General features: G+C 43.8%; 1 protein-coding gene across 3 annotated transcripts in view; it reads right to left on the bottom strand.

Annotated features, from left to right (window-relative positions):
- Window positions 1-18,876, bottom strand: part of LOC8053674 (solute carrier family 35 member G1) — a 125,127-nt gene extending 106,251 nt beyond the window's left edge. For 2 of the 3 annotated variants that reach the window (XM_029984220.4, XM_029984221.4), the window contains exon 1: window positions 18,119-18,876. The gene's annotated coding sequence lies outside the window, so the exon portion shown is untranslated. Of the gene's footprint in view, window positions 1-2,192; window positions 2,278-18,118 lie in introns of all 3 variants that reach the window. The other variant, XM_029984218.4, reaches the window with a different exon arrangement.
- Window positions 18,877-24,210: the final 5,334 nt, after the last annotated feature.

The following is a 24,210-nucleotide window of genomic DNA, read 5'->3' as shown; positions in this document are numbered from 1 at the left end:
TTTGCAAAAAGGATCGGCGGTATCTCTATAATTGGGCAGAAAGTAGGCCTGTATCACACACACACACAAAAAGATAGAATTAATTTTCACGTAGTCAATAGACCAATCTCACCGAGCGAACTGCGCAGGAGCGCGCATTCCGGGAGTGATGGCGCCGCTACGCTACGTGTAGTCATCGCTCTCCGGCTTCCCGGCTGCCTAGGGCGGCGGGGCGCGCAGATCATCGTGAGTCATCGTTTGAGACGCACCGGTATCGGTTTGGATTCTCCTGTCATGTTTGAACTTCATAAGATTGGTTTGTTTGCGATGTCTTAGTTTGTCAGCAAGCGCGGAAGAGCAGTTGCAGTCATCTTATTGTTTCAGACTCACTTCGGTCGTCTGCTGCCACGTTCGCGTCGACCACGCGGCGGCCCAATGACTGCGACTGCGGGAAAAAACAGCCGCGCCACTACTCGAGCCCTCTCGCTGATCAGACGTCTAAATTAACTTGGAAACAAAGGAAATTCCAGTTAAATCTCAAAGAACACGAAAATTCGAGTTGCCGTCGGCTCAGTGTAGCAAAGAGCAACAGCATCGACTGTTTCGGTGGGAAATGGAGCTTGGTAGTCCTCAGGCTTATGCATAATGTTCAATCGACGATGAAGTAGAAACAGGTAAATAGATCTCGGAGAGCGATAGTCACAAAGTTGTGACGTCATTTTTCCTTCTAAATTTAGCGGAGAAACTGAATTGGTGTTGAGGTCACATTTCAATAATTTTCCCGCTAAATCTAGCGGGAAAACTTAATCCGGCTTCACGAAATCTGCCACAACTAGCCAAAGAACGTTTCACGCTAAAACGATCAGCAGAGAGACCATGCCTGACGCGCGATAACAACTCGCATCTGTCAAAAAGCAGCAACCATACCAGGCACCTGAAACGTTGGGTGCAGATGAGTTTGCGTGTATAATTTCTATTCAATTTCATTCTGTTTGGGCTAGCTTCGAACGCTAACAGTTGCCCGACAGTGGAAAGTTTTCCTTGGTCTCAATTGGTGTTGCTAATGCGGAACGGATCGGTAGCGTCAGCCAAAATCAACTTGTGGCATAGTAAACAACCACAAACTTAATTATATGTTGTCTTTTTTTTGATGGGGAAGTGCTGGATTTCTGAGTGGCTCTTGCAATGTTTTTATGTTTTGTTTAAACAAATAGTCTGATTTCGAAAAAGTTGGTTTTACTTTAAGCGATGCATACCGGGAATCACTCTTTTTTGTGATTATCTCTATTTCTTGAAGCACTGTTCCGCTTGAAGCATGAAGAAGTGTAATAAAAACGGTCACCTCAAAGCAGCACGGATGTCCCGACCGAGATAAACAACTGCGGAGCGAGTACCTATTGAGATTCCAACGCGCGGAATACTTCGGCACACGCTACTATGTCTCATGCCCCGTAACCTTATACTCTCTAGCTAACGCGCCAGGGGAGGGAAGAAGGGATATAAATTACGAAGCAAATAGCGAAACAAGTCGAAAAACTTGTTTTGCCACCCAGGCTGACAGTCATTACGGTCTACAACAGGTTTAGCGATTTCCAAGTACTGAGCCTTATTTTCTTGTGACTTTTTACGTTCCAAGAGCCTTTCATTCGAACAACGACCAGTTTACCTGAAGTAAGACAAGTCACACTGCAACGGAATGTCGTACACCGCTCCTACCTGACAGGTTACGTCAGGGGCCCTAAACTCGTCGAACACAAAGTTAGGGTCGAAGTTGAGGAGCGCACCGATTGGAGAATAATGACGATAACTTCGCGCTTTTGTCGCTGACGTCCAATTGGCGTGTGGCGTGAACCGCGAACTTTCGGCTCCAAATTTGTGATCGACGAGTTTAGGGCCTTTGGGTTTCTATATTTTTTTTGGCGCCCTTCTTATCCACCCGAAAAGGGTGTTAACCGTCCTCATTTGTGCTGAGCTTGAAAAACTATATTACTATGAATGATCTTCACCACCTTTTTTGTGTTTTTTTCCCTTTCTTCAAAAGATGAGCGAGGATGCAGCTGTTTTTTTCGTCACTGCTTTTGTCGTCCGTGGGTGTATGCAGTCTTTTAGTACTGTGCAAGTTGGGGCAGCGGATGGTGGAGATTGGCGCGGATGGGTGTTTTCTGTGTTTGTGCTCAAGGGAAAGGTGCATCGAAAAACAAAGATGGCCTTACCTTTCATCGCTGGCTGGGAATCGGACGAGCGAGAAGAAAGTGCTAACGGCCTACAGGACTTTCTGCAGGACCAACTCAGGCAAGCCTGTAAGGTGTGTGACAGTATTTGGATATTGAGACATGAAAAAGACTATGTTAAGTTAATACTGTTGAGTATTCTACCTGGTTGAATTTTTGGTCGTCAAAAGGGGAAGCGCTATGGAGCGGAATTCAAAGGGAAGCGTTAGCACCCTTGGAAAAGCGAACTGCGGGCGTCGCAGCAAATGTTGGAATTCATTGCCAAGGAAAGCCTCTCAAGTTGTCGGGAAAGCAGCTGAACGAAAACACGGAAACATGTCTGGCTAATAGACCAAAGTTCTCCGTTAATGTGAGGCCTTCTAGAGTGGACATCGCACCTCATGTCTTCGAAACTGCCAGAAAAATTTGTGAATTGAATAGGAAAAAACATTTATTGACGAGTCAATAAGGAAAGTGTCTAGAATGGTAGATCACTCTGTTTTGACGGACACGGTTAGTCATAAAACGTTTAGGAAAGTAAAGAAAGAGTTGGGACAGAAGGAGCTTACTATGCTTCATACGAACAAATCAGGATGGTATGCTATACTGGAGAACGACTAGTTTGGAGCAAAAGCTTCTGAAGCGGTTAATATACTTTTTAAACCGTGTGAGGGGAACCTGAGAAAAACAAAAAGGAACGTGGTAGCAGTATTCAAAAAGTGTGATTATTCGACGGTGATAAAAATGATTGGGGAAATATCACCGGCAACCATAAGATAGAAATTTCTGCTGAAAGACCATAGGATTGGTTTTCCCTTTAGAATGGTAGTGAACAAAAATGGAGCTTGACTGAAGGTGTTTTTTTTCTAGAAGTGCTTAACAGTGGTTGAGCTCAACAGTCCGTTGTCACTAACAAACTTTGAGCGATTGATTGAAATATTGTATCCGCATCACGAGTGAAGGTGTGATGTGACAACGTTAGACATGAAGGACTTATACTGGTCTATGGATAAGTCGGAGCTATTAATGAGGGACAGGAGGTGGTGTGACGAAAATCTAGTCAATTTTCAGTTTGCCTCGTTGATTGATGTAAAGAGCTTTAGCATTCTGGAGTTTTATTTAGAGTCCACTGTTGTACACTTTGAAGGTTATCTCTTTACTAAAAAGGAGGGAGTGTGTATGGAGTCGTCAATTACGCTAGTGGTTTCCGAGACTTGTTTAAAGGAGATGCATGTTCACGTTGACACGGTTGTGGGGTCCTTTCCAAGTGCAGCTGTCGTTGTTCGTCGCTATGTACACGGCATTTTGATTTGTGCTTTCAAAGAATTTTTGGGAGACAGGGTTAAGAAGTGTATAATAAACAAGTGCCAGGATTTGACGTTCACTGAGGAAAGTACCATTCAGGGTAAAATTGCGTACTTATAGACTTCCTGTTGCAAGCGGAAAAGGTCCTGTGCTGGAGGTACGGCAAGGAATCGGCAAAGCCTTTGCTGGCAGCTGAAAGCTGTCACTCGAAAATAGTTAAGATGGGTGTAATTGCGTCTGTGATCAATAACGCCCGTAAAAAGTCCTGTACGCACGGGGTTGGAAAGGCAGTTGAGTTGCAAAAGTTGCGTCTTTTGAAAGCGAGCCATCACCACGATGAAATTGTTAGTGTTGTGCTCAGGGTGTTGGGAAAGTTTAGCTCGGCTCCTGTGGAAAAACTGTTCCTGACGAATGTTGTAATTGTATGCCTTACTGTCATGAAATAGCTGATAACTTTAAATCAGTAGCAAAGAGGTTCAGCGCAAGTATAGGTTTCATAGCTCAGCACAAATTAGAAAGATTAACCCTCTTTTCGGGAGGTCTTCAGGGGTGCCAGAGAAACAAAAAAGAAATCCAAATGTAATTTGCCAGGTAGGAGTGGTGTACGACATTTTACTGCGGTATGGGTTGTCTTATGTCGGGCAAGCTGGTCGTTATTTAAATGAAAGGCTCTTGGAACATAAAAGGGCGGTAGAAATTAAGACTCAGTACTCGGAAATCGTTAAACACGTTTGTAGGCTGTAATGACTGTCAGCCGGAGTGGGGGGAATACCTAGGTTTTGCACAAAGAGAAAGAAATTAGTAAAAGCGTTCTAAGAGAGACCATGCGTATTTTGACCTCTGGCACTTCTGTAAGCGCATCGTCCTTGGCATTGGATAGTGATATGAAAAGCACTTGTGTTTTTAAGGTCTTGTTTTCTGGGTCTTTCAAAAATATCAAAGGTTGTGCTTGAGGTGCCTGCAATCGCATGTTGCTGTTCAGCCTTTAAATGAGGACGTCAGGGTGGGTGGTTTGTGTGAAAGGAGGAGGCACCTTGATTCCTTCGTATATGTCTGAGTGTCCGGCGGTGACCTAGGGAAAAAAATCTTTAATTTTCGTGGTGAGGGTCTTGACGTACATGTACGAGTTCACCACTCAACGCCCTCGCCGAATCGGCTATTCCGTTACAAGACAAGGCTGCAAGGAGGCAACCGGAGGTGCCTGGAGCATAGAAAGCACAGACTGCAATGACGCCAGCGTCACTTTCATGATTTCTCAAGGACAACGACGTATGCCTGACAGGTATTATTGGGTGCAAAGTGGTCTCTCGGGTGTCGGAGGACGGCTGGAACCAGGACCAAGGCAGGATTCTTAGCAGGAACCTCGGAGAGCGCTGTGTCTTAAAAGTACACATACCGTGTATTTAAACACGCACACCGTCCCCTTGTTCTTATTGAAAAGCACACATACGAGAAACACTGTTTTTTTTTGTTTGTTTAACCGGTCTATCTTTTCCAGGCATTTAGGCAGGAACTTCATGAATCAGGGTTCACAGCCAGTGCGTGCGGGTCTGCAGTTGAGAACTGCGACGCGAAAAACGGTACTATCAGGGAGAGATAGCAGGTGCACGAGAATGCGGTGGACACTGCTATATGCCCAGCACGTATGTCACTTCGATGTCGCTCGCCTTTACTGTTTGACACTGGGTACCCACGCTTTTCGCCTCCTTCAATATCTAAGCGCATGGTCTCTGCTTCAGTCAAATCATGTTTTCGATGTCTGAACAGGCAAAAGTGATCATAAGTAGAAACGCGCGCGGTAGCAGCATGTACGCCCCAAAGGAACGCAATCTGGAAACATGATCACGCTATATCAGATACTCACACTGCAATCTCGTCCGCATGCTATCTCTCGTTGATGCTTCTAACTTCTGGCGTCGAGGCAGCGCCACCGGTATCTTTTGGTGGTTGCTCTGTCGTTTCAGCTTACGGGACATCGCCCTTCTTGACCTTGATATGTTAGGATAATACGGGGGAGTTTAACCATATTCCTGATACGGCAATCTTCCGGAGCCATTCATGGTTCTGGCGTACTGTATTGGTTGGTGCGAAACTTGAGCCGCTACGCTTCGGATCCAACAGACGGAGCTAGAAGCCACTCCCGGCGGCGATCGCGACTCAAAGCCTTCTGAGTCATGTCGTAGGAGCCGTTTTTCACGCTTGCACCTGTGCTAGAAACCCCGTGACACGGGCTACGGTGACTTCTCTTTGAAGCACAGTAGGGCAGAACTTGAGGATCGCTATGAACGTTTCATTAGCGCCTGTGTACTTCCGAATGACCGACATAAAAGGAAAGAGCAGTCGTCTCAAGTGCAGGCGTCTTGATTTGTTCTCTTTGAGTCCACCCCTCGGGAGTGGTGCCAATTGTGTCGGTCAGCGTTTGGCATGTTGTGCCTTCGTTTGCAATTTCGGGACATTGATCGATTGCGCAAACACGAATAAAAAATATAAAAAAAAAACAGTGAGTGTAAAGGCGAGCTGGTGATAATTAATCATAATGTAATACCTGAGACTGTGGTGCAAAAAATAAAGAAACTTTCAAGTAGAAGCAAAAGACAACAGAACGTCTCAAACGCGGCTGCGTTTGAGACGTTCCTCTCTTGACTTTTACTTCGATTTGAAAGTTTCTTCATTTTTCCGCTCCACAACCTTAGGTGTTATATCGTGATTGAAGAAAAACGTAATTCTCGCGATACTCATGCTGGTCACGACACAAGCCCGTTGTTAATAGCACTGAAACTTAGACACGCTGTCCGGAACCAAGTGCCATGGCGCATCCCCTATTTGGAGTGCCAAAGATAACAGCGTGCTTTTTTTTCTTTCCGAGTTTGCATCGATGCGTGCATTAGACGTCTGAATGTTTGTGAAATATGTGTCGCCTTTTTAATGAGACGAACTATGGCTGCATGTACACTTTCTGAAAATTTCTTATCACCAAGTGGTGTGATGCAATTGGGTTCAAGGCAAGCTACTTTTATAGTTTTATTCCCTGTCTCCCAGAATAAAAGAAGAATCAACTAAACAGAAAAATACGACACCTAACGAATGAAAGTAAAATTTTTGTATAATTACAGCGGCGTGTCGAGTTTTGACAACTTCACCAGATGACTGTCGTCCTGAAAACGACGAAATATAGCCGGACTGATCGATCACCGATCAGCTAGGCGTTTAGATAGTATGGTGGCACAACAAGTTCTTAACTTGAAAAGCAAAGCAATCTAGAGAACGATGTCTGCAGCGAGAACAGTTCTCACAGTTAAAATGTATTCAATTTTAAGGTTATTAGGGCTCGACGACCACGGCTTCTCTGGTAGTGTCCAAGATTAACTTATTCGATTAGTGGTGCTTGGCAATGACTACGAGTGACTCATGGCCGGTCAAACCATACAGCTAAATTCTCGTAACAAGTAGGCCTTATTAGAGACCCGAGAAAAGTTTAAGTGGATTTAAGCACTTATTTTGTACTCACTTTCTCGAAAACGGCCTAATAAAAGATCGTACAAGCGTTGCAAAGATATGAATTCACTGAAAAGTCCCCATGATTTTAGGTATCAACTTTAGATATATACTTTCAGTGTGAACTTTTTGTGACTGCCGTTAGCTTGGCCGAATTGCCAGTGTGGTTCATTTTGGCGTGAGTCGTAAAGAGAAGAGCGCTTACTGATAATATATTCGATAATATGCCGCGTTTTGTCTACTAATGCTAGTCTGTTCAAAGTGAATTTGCGTTATATGATGAGACTAATAAATTTTTCTTTTGTGCAAAGGTTCTCTTCATGTTTTCATCTATGTCCTAATCATATGTAAATAATTTGGTGCCCGCGTCTCAACTGCTATTTGGTGGCTCGGGACTAGTCAAGCTGTGTTACAGCTTTTTTCCCTTTTCAAATTCCAACCGTAAACTGTTGGCAAAATAAAGACATTTATTATAATGAACGCCGGTGATATGATCTTGACTCGCGATTCATCCCTTGGCATTTATCCCCCACACTGTAAGGAATGCCTGCGCGTCTATTGACCCGCAAAACACTCAGAGAGCCAATCTCTGCGATCTAAGTAATCAGCTCAGTGAATGATGAGGCGCAATATTCGTGTAGACCTAAAATGAAGTCTGCTCTGTGGCGTTACGCAATGCAAAACGTCATGCTTGCATTACGTGATGCCACAGCGCAGACCTGATTTTGAGGTCTAAACAGATGTTGCGCCTCATCATTTGCTGAGCTGTTCCGTAAATTGCAGAGATTGGCGCTTCGAGTGCTTTGCGGGCAAGTAGACGCGCAGGCATTTCTTAGAGTGCAGGAACTGTGCATGCCTGTACAATTAACCACACGCCCGAATCAATGCTTACTGACACAAGTAAAATAGCCGAAATGTGACAAGGACAAGCGAGTAAGGCAGAAAATACATTAATTTTGCTTATTGACCAGTATAAATTCTGCGCCAATTCACCACGTGCCCAAAAAACAAACAAACAACGCCATCAACCGCACATTGCTGGTTACGGAATGTTGTTTTATCAAAGCTGAAAAATATCTTTACCAAAAAACGAAAAAAAAAAAAAAAAGTAGCCCCCGAAGGTGCTATTCGGAGATTGCCGAGAAGCAACACTTGCTGACTCGACGCACCACGTTGATCTGTCTCCGCGAATGTCACTGACAAGTTGAGACTGACTCGCAGGGTCTGGCACATCATGCTCACGCTTCTTGAATGCTGATAGCTTCTTCAGCGTTCTTATCGGCAGATGCCGCAATCATATTGGTTACGAAGCGATAGCAAAACACATGGGACCATGGGATCATGCCTGCCCTGCGTTGTTGTCAGTGACTCTACAACACTCTAAAAGAAGCCCTTGCGTCCACTTTCCCGCCCAACACTCGGAGAGCCAACCACCGCAACTTACGGAGGCAGCTCAGCGAATGACAATGCCGAAACCTATCTTCAAGAAAAAAAAAAATAAGCGCAGTTAGTTGCGACATTAAGATGTGCAAGGATGACGTTTTGCATTGCTTAATGTCACAACTCAGACTACGTCTTTTGGTCTAAACATAAGTTTCGGCATCGTCATTCGCTGAGCTGCCTCCGTAAGTTGTGGTGACTGGCCTCCGAGTGTTGTGAGGGCAAGTAGACGCACTTTTTTTTTAAGTGTAATTCGCTGAGCTGCTTCCTTAAGTTGTGGTGATTGGCTCTCCGAGTCTTGTGCAAGAAAGTAGACGCACGGGATGTTTTTTAGAGTGTATAATTTATTTCAGCTTTAGTCCAGACGCCACCCACGCTATGCACACTAAAAAATGTCTGTGTGTCTAATTTCACGGACAACACTCGGAGAACCAATCAGTGCAAATTACGCAGACAGCTCAGCGAATGACGATGCCGAAACATATTTTTAGACCAAAAAACGAAGTCTGAGTTTTGACATTAAGCAACGCAAGCGTGACGTTTTGCATTGCTTAATGTCACAACTCAGACTGCGCTTTTTGGTCTAAACATATGTTTCGGCATCGTCATTTGCTGAGCTGCCTCCTTAAGTTGCGCTGATTGGCTCTCCGAGTGTTGTGCGGGAAAGTAGACGCACACACTTCTTTTAGAGTGTTTAGAGAAAGTAGACTGAGAGACCAAGCAAGCAGCGTCAAAAGCGCAACTCACTAGTCCTTGTTGTTTATGATTGTTTTAGCCATGATGGAGCAGGTGCATAAAGATGACGAATACCATGGTGGCGCGCTTTTGACATTTCCTGATTGGTCCAGTCAGCTCGTGGCGTCGGCTACGTCTGAAGTTCAGGTGAAACGAAGTATAGTTCTATTTCCTCGGTGTTTGATAGGGTCATCATAAGGAATCAACTGTTCTTTGGTTGTATGATGCCTACCCTGAATGTGACTATTCATTCACGTTCACGATCTGGTAAACCTTTTTTTTTTTTGCGTGTGCGCAGGAGTGCAGTTTTTCGCATCAAGTTTACACGAAATAAATTTTTGCGCGTCTTTACGCACGCAGCGGTCTCCATACAAGAGCTGACTATTTGTACGCGTATTCCACGTCGTCAATATTTTAGACTAAATTGTTTGTGGGTTTTTGTGAGGTGCGCACGCTCTACGCTTTGTCGCCATCTGCGCGCCTAAATGTGAAACTTTTACCTCACCATATGCTATCGGCGCTCATTGCGACAAAGGAAGTTTGTAGCAGAATACGGACGGGAACAATGAGGGGAAGGAACCCTAGCTCTATCTACGCGTTGACACTCAAAACTACACAAACGTTCAAAAATACTTATGACTTAATATTTAATACGTCGCAGGTTACAATATAGTATTTAGCGCGTCCGCGCGCTGTGTTTGAGGTCGTTGCACCTTAAACAGAGCGTGGCACTGTGTACCACAGGTGCGCTTGCTAGCACCTGTGAATCACCCCCCTTACGCCGGCGCTTTTGGCTGAAACTTAATTTAGATTCGTTACTTGCAACAAGTCCTTTATGGGCTCCACCGTAAGCGATGCGCCTAAATTTATGTTATTTGTTTTCACGTTTTTTTTTGTTTTTTTTTTTTGCTTTTTTATGTGGGGCAAAATAGAGACATATGGTGCCTTTTTTAGCTTCTGCTCCCTTACAGTTCAGCAGTGTAACAAAACAACAATACCAAACGCAATATAAATCAGCGTTGAAGAAAACCAAAGAAACAAAAACAACCATATAAGTCGCGTAATACCATGTAAATATATGAGTCGTTTCCGGAATTGCGGGTAAAATCGTTCCTGCAGAAACTACGCATCGTACAGAAACAAGTTTGATGCCGTAGTGGCCTGTTTCAAAGGGTCCATTTAGAAAAATTATTATTGTGAAATATAATTGGGTAACTGAACAATTCTGAGTAATTAAATAATTCCTTTTAGATTTTAAAGGGATGGTTTCAAAGCGTCCAAATTGAGCATTTTTTCCGGAACGCCGTAAAATGCTGCGCGTGCCTTATAGTATTTAGTAGTTTTATGATGCGCAGCAAGATTTCTAGTTGAAACCATTCAGTTAAAATAAATATTTAACAATATAATTACTCAAAATTAATTATTTACCTAATTACATTGAAAGCTAATACTTTCGTTAATGGACCTTTTGATACAGACCACTATGGCATATACCTTTTTTTACGTTTCGTAGTTTACGCGGTAGCGATTTCGCCTACCCTTCAGACAACACCATGTATGTCAAAATTATTGATTGCATACGTCATGAAATTAATAAAAAAATGAATACATTGAACATTGAAAACATAAAACACGCCTTCGTTGCGCGATATAACAAATATGCGATAATATTAACATGAGTTACTATGGTTGCATTAATAAAAATAATAAAAAAAACTATTGCAGGAAGGTGCTCGTAGCAACTAGAATTCCCGTTAAATCCTGTTGTGAAGTCAAAATCTAGATTCTAGATTTTGTCCTGTTTTGTTAATCTTGAATTTGGGTGGATTATATATTTTCTAAACCCTTATTATGCATAAGGGTTTAAAAAATATAAAACCCACCCAAATTCAAGATTAACGAAATACGACAAAATTTTGAATCTGGATTTGGGTGGATTATATTTCTTAAACCTTTATTATGCATAATAAGGGTTTAAAAATTATAATCCACCCTAATTCAAGATTAACAAAATAGGACGAAGTCTGGAATCTGAATTTGGACATGACGACAGGTTTTAACGGGAATTCTAGTTGCTACGAGCACCTTCCTACAATTGTTTTTTGAACCTAGAAAATGTTTTATCAATGCCAACGTCCATGATCTCTGATTTCTTTTTAAAGATTTCTTTATCTGGAAAGCTAGCATTTGCCTGTCAGAGTTAGTTCTTATGGTTTTCAGTTCTCATAACTTGACAAAGTGAGATTTGAAAACAAATAAAAAAAAATATTGTCGATCCAAAGGCCTCTTATTGCTTTCACGTGGCGTAGCCAGGTTGCCTTTTGGGAGCGACGGAAGCCCCGGCGAGATTGACTCAGGCAATCACGGCTCACACTCCATAACAATGGATGCTTTATCGGCGCATCCGACACTCCGAAGAATCGGCCATTTTCCGAAGCATTATGTGCAGATAGACAAAACTGTTCGTTGCAACATGCAGCTTATTACGATGTTACATGAACCTGTTACGGTTCAAAGCCGTGCTCTTAATTGAAATTGTTTTTTTAATATGAAGAAACTACGGGTCACCGTGTCGTTAAAACATACTCTGTATGTATAGGACACATTTTCGTGGACAACATATTTGTGGACAAACCGAGTAACTACATGCATCTTTGTTGCGCTATTTTGGACAACTCACATTATGGAGGCGTTCATGAGTGAACGGATCCGTTTATACAAGCGAAACATCATATATAATTAGAAGGTTTAATAAGCAGGCGAGCTGGCTAACGTTACAGATGAGACGTGTGTGTGTTTCTCCCTTTTGTCCCTTTCTCGTCCATCGTCTCCGGTTAGAATCATGTGTAGCAGCACCGTACTAATATTTACTTTCTTTCGGAAATGACAATATTATCACGTCCGATTAAAACTACGCGTATGTAGCATTGAACGATCTAAATCGAGGCTCGATGTATACATATCCAGCTCTTTAATTGAGTGTGATCATCACAAGCTCGTGCAACGGCTAAGACAGGTAATTTTTTTAGCAATTTAGAGGCAGGAACATATTTCAAGATGATCTTAGTTCTGCGTCTTTTCAACGTCTCACGTGACAGTGTTCCACGACAACATATTATACGGTCACCCGCATGACAAGTTCTGATACTCGATTGACAGACAGGGTGGGTCTGCGTGGCAAAACACAGTTCAAATGATATGTTCTCGAGTTTATCGTGGAACTCAATGACAAAGTAAAGCTTTAGAGGCAAAGCTTTAGATACGTGACTCATATGGCAATGAGAAATTGGTAGAGATGGCGAATAAAACGACACTAAAAATAGCCGGGGTCAGAATGAAACGGGCACCAGCAACGCGTTTTTTTTTTTTTTTTTTTTTTGTGGGGGGGGGGGGGGGGGTTGAGACGAATAAAGAACGTAAAACCTCTCCTGATGCAATTTCTCTCCCCACAGCTCCTTTTATCCTGTATCACTGCCCCCCTCCCACCCCCAAATTATCTTAAGCAACAGCCGCAATGCTCATACATGATACAAAAGACACCATGGATGTAGGAAGCTTCTTGCGGCTACTTGACGCCACCAGCGGGGAAGCTAGAAGTGTGGAGGGACACACCCCCAACGACCAAAACCACAGCTGTTTTGGTCACCCTCAGGAAAACCACAGCTGTTTTAGTCACCCTCAGGTGCTACCCGGGGGTGACCAAAACAGTTGTGGTTTTGTTAAACGTTGGGTGCGTGTCCCTCCACACTTCTGGCTTAACCTCTGGTGGCGTCATGTCGCCTCCAGATGCTGCCTACCTCCATGCCTCAATCCCTACCCCTGACCGTTTGGGTCTGGATGATCATCGTGACAGCATACGGCTGTGTATATCTACTGCCTGCGTGAAAGACCTTAGGCTATCAGCCTACTGCACTGGCGAAATTTCTCCTCTACTGCGGAGCCACCATTAGCCCAATGAAGCTGACTTACTAAACATACACGTAACACAGTAAGAATTTACTCTTTAGTTTTTTTCTTTCTTCTAAGTTATCTAAATTATAAAAGCTATATACAAGCGAGTATCTACTGATTTGTTTGTACATTTATTTGAAAACTTAAATCCCTACTTGTGGGCCACGCACGCTAGAGCGTCTGGAAACAACATTGCCTTCTAACATTTGGCCGAAGGATTTTAAGCTACGGCTGTCACCGTTCGAATCCTATATGATACGGCGATATCACGTTTCCGACGCCGGGATAGTCTGCATGCATAATGGCGACTGCTCTGAAACACAATGGACAAAGTGCAGGGGTACCATAATCGGTAAGGAAGAGACCGGGCTTGGTGTACACTGGGTCAATGCTCTCTTCGGCGCTTGTGACATTTTGTACTGACATGTCTTTTTCTGTGATATATTTTTTTATTATTTTCAATATGGTTGTTTGTGATTATTTCGTGTGTTTTTATGTTTATATTCTAAGGAAGGTGAAGGAGACGACGGGGAATCGGCGCTAATGACCACCTTGCGCAGACCTCACGGCCAAGAAGGAAGAAGTGGTGGTCGCTTGTTCCTCACTGTGGCCGAGAACGGTTGCAGGCTTTATGCCTTAGATGTCACTATCACCGTGGCGCTATCTTCGAGCTAGCAGCAACCCGTCAACGCCGAAGACCAGGTAATTATTTCAAAATGGGGCACTAAATGAAGCGTAACAAGCAAGAGCTACAAATAAGTATAAAGGGTCGTGTTTCCATTTACAGCTGAATACTACAACGGCCCCCCTTCCCCCTCCGTCTTCCTTCTCCCCACCTTCCCCAAATAAGTATAAATATATACGATCAAAAAGAAAAGAAGAAATTACGCATTGCCGAACGCTGACGTTTGGTCTAAAGATAGCGCTAGCGGTCCATGCCAATTTAAGACCTAACAACTATCCCATGAAAACAAATTATGGGTAATTTTCTGAAAATTTTAAGGGGAACATATGGGGCGCCCTTTCTCGGTAAATCGCTTCATTCAGCTCATTGTATTTGAGAGCTCCGTCAGTCACCATTTTTCCCATTAAAGGTTTTATAAAATCACATAACGTTTGATTAACATAACGGTTATAGTTTTGAAACGTTGACATTTTGTTGTAACCGCTAGCGTTACATTTCAACAAAAAAGAAGCGTTCGGCAAGGCCTGGATTTTTTGGGTGTCGTAAAAGCCCTGCACATTTCTTTCGGGGACACCCTGCACATATGTAAAGTACAGTAAATCGCATCTCAATTTGCCCATTTTTGTTTGCATCTCTTCTCTTCTAGACCCAAAAGTGAAATGTGGTGGTGCCTCCCCACACACAGATTACGGTGTGCTCTGTAGGCTTAAATGGCGGCACCGCTCTCACCCGCTTGATGGCCACGCCCGCCCTCTAGCCCACCTTACCACGAGCTGGCTCGGCCTCCCTAAAAAATACTACATGTTCTTCGCCATCTTGTGCTCTCCTCTTCGCAGCTTACCGTATTATCTCAACAATGTGTTTTCACCTTTAGCTTCAACTCCATTGATTCTGCGCTATCAATAAATAAATATAAACCTAATAAATAATTCATACCGGTCTCTCGACGGCAGTGATCATCCTTTCACTGCATCGCTTTCCTCAGGTGACATTTTCCCCGCCAAGTGGCTTCGTGTCAACCACGGTTTTGGCTACACAAGTGGCATTGATGTAGTTACTCAGTCCTAATGATATTTATTGTATTACGGAACAGGTGATCGAGAGCCGTCATGGGAAGAATGACGTTAACGGCATTCTAGAAGGAAGCTCGAACACTACACGAAGGAACAGTTTACAACCGCGAATCAATATCAGGGCGACAGATTTCCATATAAGTCAGAGATAAATGCCGAAGGCCACGGAGATCACGGCTCCAGTGTTTTATGATGCCATGAACGGTCCAGCGATGTTAGTTTTGTGAGGAACGTGATCTTATATACGGGCCTTCGGATGAGTCCTAAAGAAACACTCGTTCAGCGCTAAAAATAAAACTATTCGTGCCTGTAATAACAACATCGTAGTATGCATAAGTACTGGTCAGCAGGCCGACTGTGTCTATAAGTGTAAAAAGATGTAAAAAAATATAGGTGATAGATTGTGATTCACTGAGTGAAGGTACCTTCTGTTGCGTTGTTTGGTTACACTTTACAGCTGAGAACAAGATACGATATTCCCCCGGATATGGTTCTTTGCGATAATCTTTTTTGCCATTTGAATTAAAATGGCGGCATTTCTCGTTTATATATGTTTCTGCTTTTTGGTACGAACATCGTTTGTTGTGGAAACCACATAGATACAACCCTAGTCTTAAATGTCGATAATGTATCTAGCCGTGTGCAAATTCGCCAAAGGAATAGTCAGTAGCTCCAATATTTTTATACTTGTTCAGAGGTTTTTGAGATGCTACGCCCTGGTGTACGGAGGTTTTAGCTCAGTCAGCATAAACGATGCTACACCCCTTTCAATTTTCGTTATAAGAGACCACGACACTAAAAAAACGAAGAACCTGGCTTGTTTTTTTTTCTTTTTGGAAGGTTTGGATTCTTGTATCACGCTACGACAATGCTTCCCACCGATGATTTGTTTTGACAAGTTCGACAGAATGACGCAGTACATTCTTAGACCACAGATGCTAGAACAAACCCTGACATTCAAGCTTTGTCAGACGTTATATTGGTCGTCTCGTACAGATTTCGGGAGAATCAGTGAATATCGTTCACAGGTATATCAATGAACAAGCGCTATAAACGGGCAGTAGGTTTAATTCGTTAAGTAGATCTCATGGCTCGTTCACACTTGTGAACTACACATTCGCCGCCGACTGGATTCGCTCGCCGAAATAAGATCGGGCCGTTCACATTTGTTGCCGCCTTCGGAGTGCGCGGCGCGAGCGTCTCGCAGTTTCCCGAACAGACGAGAGCTGACGAGAGCTCTCAGACCTCCTCCTTGCCCGCGCGCGCGTCTCGTCGCCAGCTCGTCAGCGTTGTTCTGATCTCAGCAAGCGCCACTTCCCCGTGCGTTCTGATTGGCTTGCGGCGAGAGAAAACTTTTTTCCGGCGTTCAAAATTGGTCCTCCAGAGCGATCTTGCTCTCCGCCGGAGATTCTGCCTGCTTTCGTCGCCGGGCGTCAGAATTCTCACGGATCCGGCCGCCGGTTCGCAAGTACGAATGAGGCCTAAATGTCGGGCCTCCTTCCCAAATTACGTTTTTGATTACCGTCATTGGCGTTTTAATGCACATGTCAACGCTATTTTTGGGCTGAGAAAACGTTAAATGGTCAATGCAACAATATTGAATTAGAATGTTTCTCGGTTTACTCAAGCTTACTGGCATTAATATGACCCATGACTCGCGGCGCTACTGATCATAAACCCCATTTGTCGCTGTGTAACTTCAAGGATAAAAACGCACCTTTGCTTTAAATCTTTCCTTGGCGGAACCTGATGACGTAGTGTCAGGTGTCGCAGTGCTGAGGTATTCCCAGCGAATAGTCAGGGGGACGATAATAAAATTAAGCGCATACATTGGAAATGAACAGTGCGTGAGTTCTCGATATGAGCTTGTGACAATAAATGCATCAACAAGCATTCGGGTCGATTCGCTCTCGGGACGGCAATAGCCGAACCCTAGCAATGTCTCGAACTGAAAAACGTTCTTTGTGTTCTGCCAAACCCTAGCGACTTTCTATGATGAAGATTGGCGGCGTATAACTGGCCCCAGGTCACGTGACCGCTTGTTCTCGCTGCAAGTTATGGCCGTAACGTACTCGTGAATAAAAGCTTTGCTTTTCAATTTTTGTTGTGCGACTGCATTTGCATGGAGAGAAATACCATCGTGTGTTTCGCAGGTTATGATCGTCGAAAAGGGTTAATTCTAAGCGTTATTTAACGGAAGTACAGAAATCACCGCACCACCCGTTTAAGGACACAGTAAATCCAAATGCCATTAAAGAAAGAAAATTGGACATCACATCATTATTACAAATTGAGAGAAAATTTCAGCTGTTTCAACCACTTGGAAATAAAATTAATATTTGAAAGGTTTACGTGCCTGCCTCTGCAAGCACCGCTTTTGAAATAACTTGGCTACCGAAGTGAAGTACAAAAGATCTAGAACGATATATATATTTTTTTTAAATGTCAAGTACCGGATACAGCAAACATAACCTCATTTTTTTTTTTTATTTATCTTACCCTATCTCTTCGCCGCGTTGGAAGATTTCATGTGGTATAGGTGATTGTCGATACGACTGCGTTGCTGTCGAACGTCTCTTTATATATATATATATATACAAACACAGTAGTGTTGCAGTAAAGTTGTATGTCGTAGTCAAAAACCCGCTTCCGTCAGTTGGCTTACATTCCACATTCCTTTTTTTTTTTGTTTAGATATTTTCGGCCCTATTTTTTAATTTACACATCTCCGTTCTTCTTAAGTTGATTATCAAGAACAGAAACTACCTCCACATGTTATAGCTCGGTAGACGCCCTGGTCACGAATCAGACATGCATGTTCGCAGACATAGGGGCAACGTATCGATGTAAACCTCAGGAGTACAGTAACACTTCTTGTCTGTAAACACGTTCGTATTTGCATCCGGCCCTTGGTGGCTTGGAAGTGTTGCGATTATGTTTTCGGGACGTTTTTGCGAAGAACTTCAGTAGTCTTGGCCGATGTGGTGTTCAGCCCCATATGTGCGTGTCAGACAACCCGGCTTAGCGTTTTAATTAAATTCTTGCGAATATAGGAGCTACGACTAAATACGAGCTTGTTTCCTTTCCCTCGCATCAATATTGATATGAAGCTATCTATACAAATGCGCTAATGGCTTCCAAGTGGCATGCTAAAAACGAATCTATACGTGCAAAAAAAGACACAAGTTATGTCAATGAAACTAGCTAAAATTGACTCGTTCGATCGACATAACAGTGCCACTTACCCGCTGAAGGTCCGTTGATCAACCCGAAGCACAGTTGGTATCCGCACGTTCCAGTTGGCCCTTGTTCCCACCTCAACGTTGCCGACAACGCAAAATTTCCACATTAAAAAGAAGGAGAAAACATTTCGCTTTCTTTGGTCTTTTAGCGGTCGCCGGGCGATGTCGTTCCAAAGTGAGCGCCGCAGATTGTTTTCATTGCAGCGACGAACGTCGAGAAGGCTCCCGGCGTAGCACTCAGCACGTGGCACGGACGACACCGACACAACACGCCCTTTATGCGGCTCGGTGCGGCCTTTTGAGCATATGCGCGAGTCAGGCGTAAGCCAAGATATCCGCGCTAGGTGCCATATGCGTTCACTGGCTTTAGGCTCGGCGTTTGACTTCCAGCTTCTGACGGCGCCCTTCCATCATCGGCCGCTCGCGCGAACGTCGAACCAACTTCCCGTGCGTGGTCCGTAGAGTCTGCTGTGACGAGCAAGTTGTGAGAGAGAGAGCGAGAAAGGGGAGAGATCAGAGAAAAAGGCTGACGTCACATCACTGAGCGCGCACCCCGAACGCTCCCGCTGTCCTTTGGATAGCCGCGAGCGGCTGGCTATCTGTAAATGGCACGCCGTCTGCGACGGTTTGAGGGGCGAGCGTGTTGGGAGCTTTGCGGTGGCCACTGCTGCTGCTGCTCTTGCGAAAAGATATTTGCGGCATAGAGACACATTGCTTCGACATGGCGCGCTCGTTTGAACGTTCGATGTGTTCTAAATACAGCATTCGATTGGCTCTCTCCCGAGCGCCGAATGCAGAGTCACTTTTGATGGTGTGGCCGAGCATGGAGACACGCGCGACGTCTGATATTTAGCAGAAGAAAGATACTCCACACGATCAGGACACCTTCCACTGACCAGTAGAAAAAGATGGCGGCACGCGGACGACAGTCCCGGTCTCGAGTTCGGAGCAGCTCATTTTAGCGCCGCAGCCAATGATATTTCGCCAGTCGCCGATGCATGAATTGCAAAGAAAACGACTCACGAAGCAATGTCCTTCATCGTATTATGCCGCGCTTTGAATTTCTTTTTTTAGCTGTCAGCGACTAAAGTGAAATAATCTGTAGGGCTGGTGTCCGGTGTGACGAGCGTGCCGTTACAAAAGAAGGTCGCGAAAAACCGTGACGCAGCCGCTAAATTTAAGTAGTGAGGCTCATTTTGAGCATCGTAACGTGTGTTGTTTTTATCTGGAGTTTCTGTGACACGCTGCCAAAATAGAAGCCCGTTTAGGAATCGCTCTTATATCAAAATTAGCCTCGCGATGGTAAGTCGAAAGCTCTTAGGAAACGGTTATTTTTGTGACACGTGTACGAAATCCAGACACCTAATAATAAATATATTGGAGAGTTGGTTGGGGTTCCTAGGAGTGATTCTGAAACAAACTTGTATCTCGGGTAGACGTGCCGATATACTGCATTTGCTCGAATAATTGCCGCGCTGTTTATGAACAAAGTCTGCGGGTCGGCTTTGCTGCGGAGCTTGGGGATAGCGAATTGCCGGGCAGAAAAATGGCAGCAATTGTCGGGACAGATATAACGTCTTCACGCGAAAATGCTATGTGCTAATCTTATTTTTTCAGGATTATCGAGCTGTCCATCCTGCTATTCCCTGCGTTTATTCTTTGTTTATGCAGAACGCGATGATTGGCTGTGTGTGCGTTCTACAGGAAAGTAGACGTCACACTCTAAAAAAAGTCTGTGAGTCTTCTTTCACGCACAACACTCGGAGAACCAATCACCGCAACTTACGGGGGCAGCTCAGCGAATGACAATGCCGAAACATGTTTAGACCAAAAAACGCAGTCTGAGTTGTGACATCATGCAATGAAAAGCGTGACGCTTGCATCGCTTAAGGTCACAACTCAGGCTTCGTTTTTTAGTCTAAACATGTGTTTCGGCATCGTCATTCGCTGAGCTGCCTCCGTAAGTTGCGGTGATTGGCTCTCCGAGTGTTGTGCGGCAAAGTAGACGCACGGGCTTTATTTTTAGAATTCAGGGCCTCGGTCATAAGTGCGGCTATTACTCGAGCAAATAGGGTATCACATTCTCTCCTAACTTGAAATATGTCTCGCAACGGAATGTTCTTGTAATATTTTTTTGCGTCAAACTTCATTTTTTCGACAAACGTATACTGTCTGTATAGACAGTCAAAAAAATATATTTTGGGGGAGTTCAGTGTAGGAGCGATTAAACACAAATACTCCAAACGCGTGCGCATAAAAACCACGCTAGAAAACATCAATTTTTCCGATGGGCACTTTAACATCTGACCACGTCTACATACTTTGAGACATCGCCAACTCAGCAAGAAATGCGCCACCGTAAAAGAAGACCAAAACGAAAATCGTCAGCGGCCATTGCCACAATCACCCCACGAAGACAAACCAAGTACACTCAAAAAAAGCCCCTGCGTCTACTTTCCTGCACAACACTCGGACAGCCAATCACCTAAACTTACGGAGGAAGCTTGGCGAATGACGATGCCGAAACACATGTTTAGACCAAAAGGTGCAGTCTGAGTTGTGACATTAAGCAATGCAAAACGTCACACTTGCGTCGCTTAAGGTCACAACTCAGACTGCGTTTTTTGGTCTAAGCATACGTTTCGGCATCGTCATTCGCCAAGCTTCCTCCGTAAGTTAAAGTGATTGGCTGTCCGAGTGTTGTGCAGGAAAGTAGACGCAGGGGCTTTTTTAGAGTGTAGGCCTTGAAGCATTTAATTCCCAATTAGGGCGTGGCTGGACGTCCTCCTTTTCAAACAATCCCACGCAGCCATACAGATCTCTGTTATTGTTCACGTTCAGATCTCGCAATTTCAGGATGACGTGCCGAAATCTCAGAATCTCTTACAATTGAAAAATTAGGCTCAAGGCGCAAGCATCGCGGTCAATATATTTTTTACGAAATTTTATTTGGTGACGTACGCGTTCTATTCGGGCACTCACCAAAATCTGCTTCTGAGAGTTCAACGTCCCTCTAAACGAATTCGCTCGTATCCTCGCGTTGGATGCTCACGCGCTTGCGAGAGTGAATATACGCCATATATAGGACAAAGTGAGTGCGGGTTCTTTGTGCCGCGCTCAAGAAAAGTGCCATCCGCAATCTAAACGGAGGAGTTCGGGCTGTTCCTGGCAGCTGGAGTATTTGTTCGGAATAACTTGCATTCAATGCCTCAAAGCTACTTGCAGCACGCGGGCATACGTGACTGGGCGTGGGTGTGAATATGTCTGCACGTTGGCGATCCCAGAGCCTGGGTCAACGGACTCGTGATCAGTTTTTCCGAGAAATTTACTCTTGGGCGTAGTACTACGGAACGATATTCGTCGAATTCCATAAACCAACTTAACAAATGCGGGAAACTTAATATTTGAGATTCTACCGCAAAATATGGGATGGTATAGCATCGGTAGGAAAAAAGGAAGGACCGAAAAAAATATCAATACGGTAATACAAAAAAGTAATGACTAAAATGTCATTTAATTAACAACCAGAAAGCTATCATAGAACTGATTCTTCACCAAAATACCGGTGACTAAGCGGGTAAATAAAGACAAGTAAGAAAACGGGGCTGCTCCTGGTCAAGCCAACCCGTGATGACATTTTGCCTATGCCCCCCTCACCCGTACGCATTTTTGAACGCAAAAAAACTGAATAATAATTTTAACTACCGATTGCACAAATCCTACCGGTAAGGTTTAAGAAAATAATAGGTAAGTTATATTGAACTGTAGAACAATACAACAGACAGCGAAACCCCGCAAAAAGAGTACCGTATTTACTTGAATAATTGCCGCACTGTTTATGAGGAAAACCCGAGGGTTCGCTTTTCCGCAGAGCATGCGGCTTGCGAATCACCGCGAGCAGCAGCATGATTCGAGCGGTTTACAGGACAGAGATAATGTCTTCGCGCGAAGACAGCATCTGTGAAGATTGCATTTGTAGGGTGAATCGTGTTCTCGATCGAGTTATTCGCTATGTTATTTTTGCACAACGCGATGATTGGCTGTATATGTGCTCTGCGGTAAAGCAGACGCAAGGACCTTTTTCATAAATAGTGCGGCTATTACTCGAGTAAATACGGTATCTACCATGCTTAGAAACAAGTACGGTTAATTAAAGCAGAAACCAGACAATAAACAACTTGATATGAACAGTGACACGCGCACTCACTCTGTTGACTTGGGTAAGATCAGTTTCTCGTCTCTATACTGGGAAAGGTATATGTACAGTCCAATGTATGGTCGTCGGAAGGCAAGGAATTTTAAAACAATTGTCACTAAGATTTTCATAATAATTCGTTGCCAGTGAATGACAGCAAATGCTCAATGTGCAAGACCATTGCATTCAAATCTGCACAGGCTGTTCGAATGTAACTTGTGCGGTTGCTTTAAAATCTAGAAAAACATATTCGTCATAGCTTTGAGCACACGTTTCCGAGTACCTGCGATGGCTTGTATGTTAACTACGCACTTGGGAAGGCTAGCAGAGCTCTGAACGTTTGTGACCGAAACCTTTTACGCGCTTATCAACATTAAGACACTTCGTATTAAACTGACACGTAATCTTTACTTAGGCTGACAAATTATGATACATTACATTATATATTCATGATTATGTTGTCATATTGCGAAGGAAGATCAAGATCTGGGAGAATCCGACATTTTTTTTAGGCACCCCAGTTGACTATATTTTCGGAATCACCGGCCTGTACCCTTTCCGGTATGCTATTTATTATCACAAAATTCGGAATGTTTATTGTGAAATCGGGAAGTGAAAATGATGCCAAAACCAGCATTCAGATGCACCCGCGCTTTTCAGTGCCGTGGCGTCAGTGGAAGGCACACTCTAAAAAAAAACTCTCCTGCAGAACACTCGGAGAGCCGATCACCGCAACTTACACAGGCAGCTCAGCGAATGACGATGACGAAACATATGTTTAGACCAAAAATCGCAGTGTGAGTTGTGACATCAAGCGATGCAAGCGTGACGTTTGGCATTGCTTCATCATCATCAGTTATTTTCCTTGAGGGCCCGTGGGCATTATACAAGGGGGTGGCAATAGAACAAAAACAAATCGAACAGTGAACAAAATTATAACACTGTAAGCTAGGTAGGCAGGTTAGATAAAGAGAGGGTAACGGCTTCAACAAATTTAGTAGTATCATTAATAGAAACGATGTTATGAGGTAGTGAATTCCAATCCTCGATGGCCAATGGTAGTGTGGAAGTCTGGTGAGAAACAGTTGATGATCGATTTGGACGTAATTTACATAGGTTATCTAGACGCGGAAAATACGATGGGAAGGTGATACCAGTGATTCTTTGTGTTGGCTATTGTCATAAAAAATTCGGTGGAGGAGAGAAAGGCGTGATATCTGGCGGCGAAGGGAAAGTAAATGAAGGTTAGCTGATTGCCGTAATCCTGATATGCTGGTATATGATGAGTAGTTGTTATAAATAAAACAAATGGCTCTGTTTTGGACGAATTCTACACTATTTGCAAGGTAGGACTGCCATGGGGGGACCATATAGATGAGGCGTATTCTAACTTCGATCTTATAAGCGTACTATACGCTAGTCGTTTTACGAAGGGTGTAGCAAGTTTGAGGTTACGCCGCAAATATCCGAGAGAACGGTTAGTATCAGAAATAACAGAAGTTATGTGAGTAGTTCATGATATGTCAGAGGTGAGATGAACACCCAGGTATTTATAAAATGAGCATGCTATCACTTGAGTGTGAGTGAAGAAATACGAAAATGGTGTGGCACGCGAACTGCGCGAAAATGAAAATGATGAAAATGAAGTTTAACGTCATCTGCCATTTTTCACACCAATGAATGACAGACTTAAGGTCTTCCTGGAGAGCATTATGATGATGGTATGAAGCAATAGGATGGTAAATGACACAATCGTCGGCGAACAGGCGCACAGAAGCTATATATATTACGGTGGAGATCATTAATATAGATTAGGAACAGAAGGGGGCCAAGTACGGTTCCCTGGGGGACACCTGACGTTACGGTAGAGGTGGGAGATTTTACGTTGTTAACAGAGGAA

This window comes from Ixodes scapularis, unplaced genomic scaffold (assembly GCF_016920785.2).
Source record: "Ixodes scapularis isolate PalLabHiFi unplaced genomic scaffold, ASM1692078v2 PGA_scaffold1__304_contigs__length_218370807, whole genome shotgun sequence".
Taxonomy (NCBI): Eukaryota; Metazoa; Arthropoda; class Arachnida; order Ixodida; family Ixodidae; genus Ixodes; species Ixodes scapularis.
The sequence above is the reverse complement of the archived record's forward strand: the minus strand, read 5'-3'. Positions and strand labels throughout refer to the sequence as shown.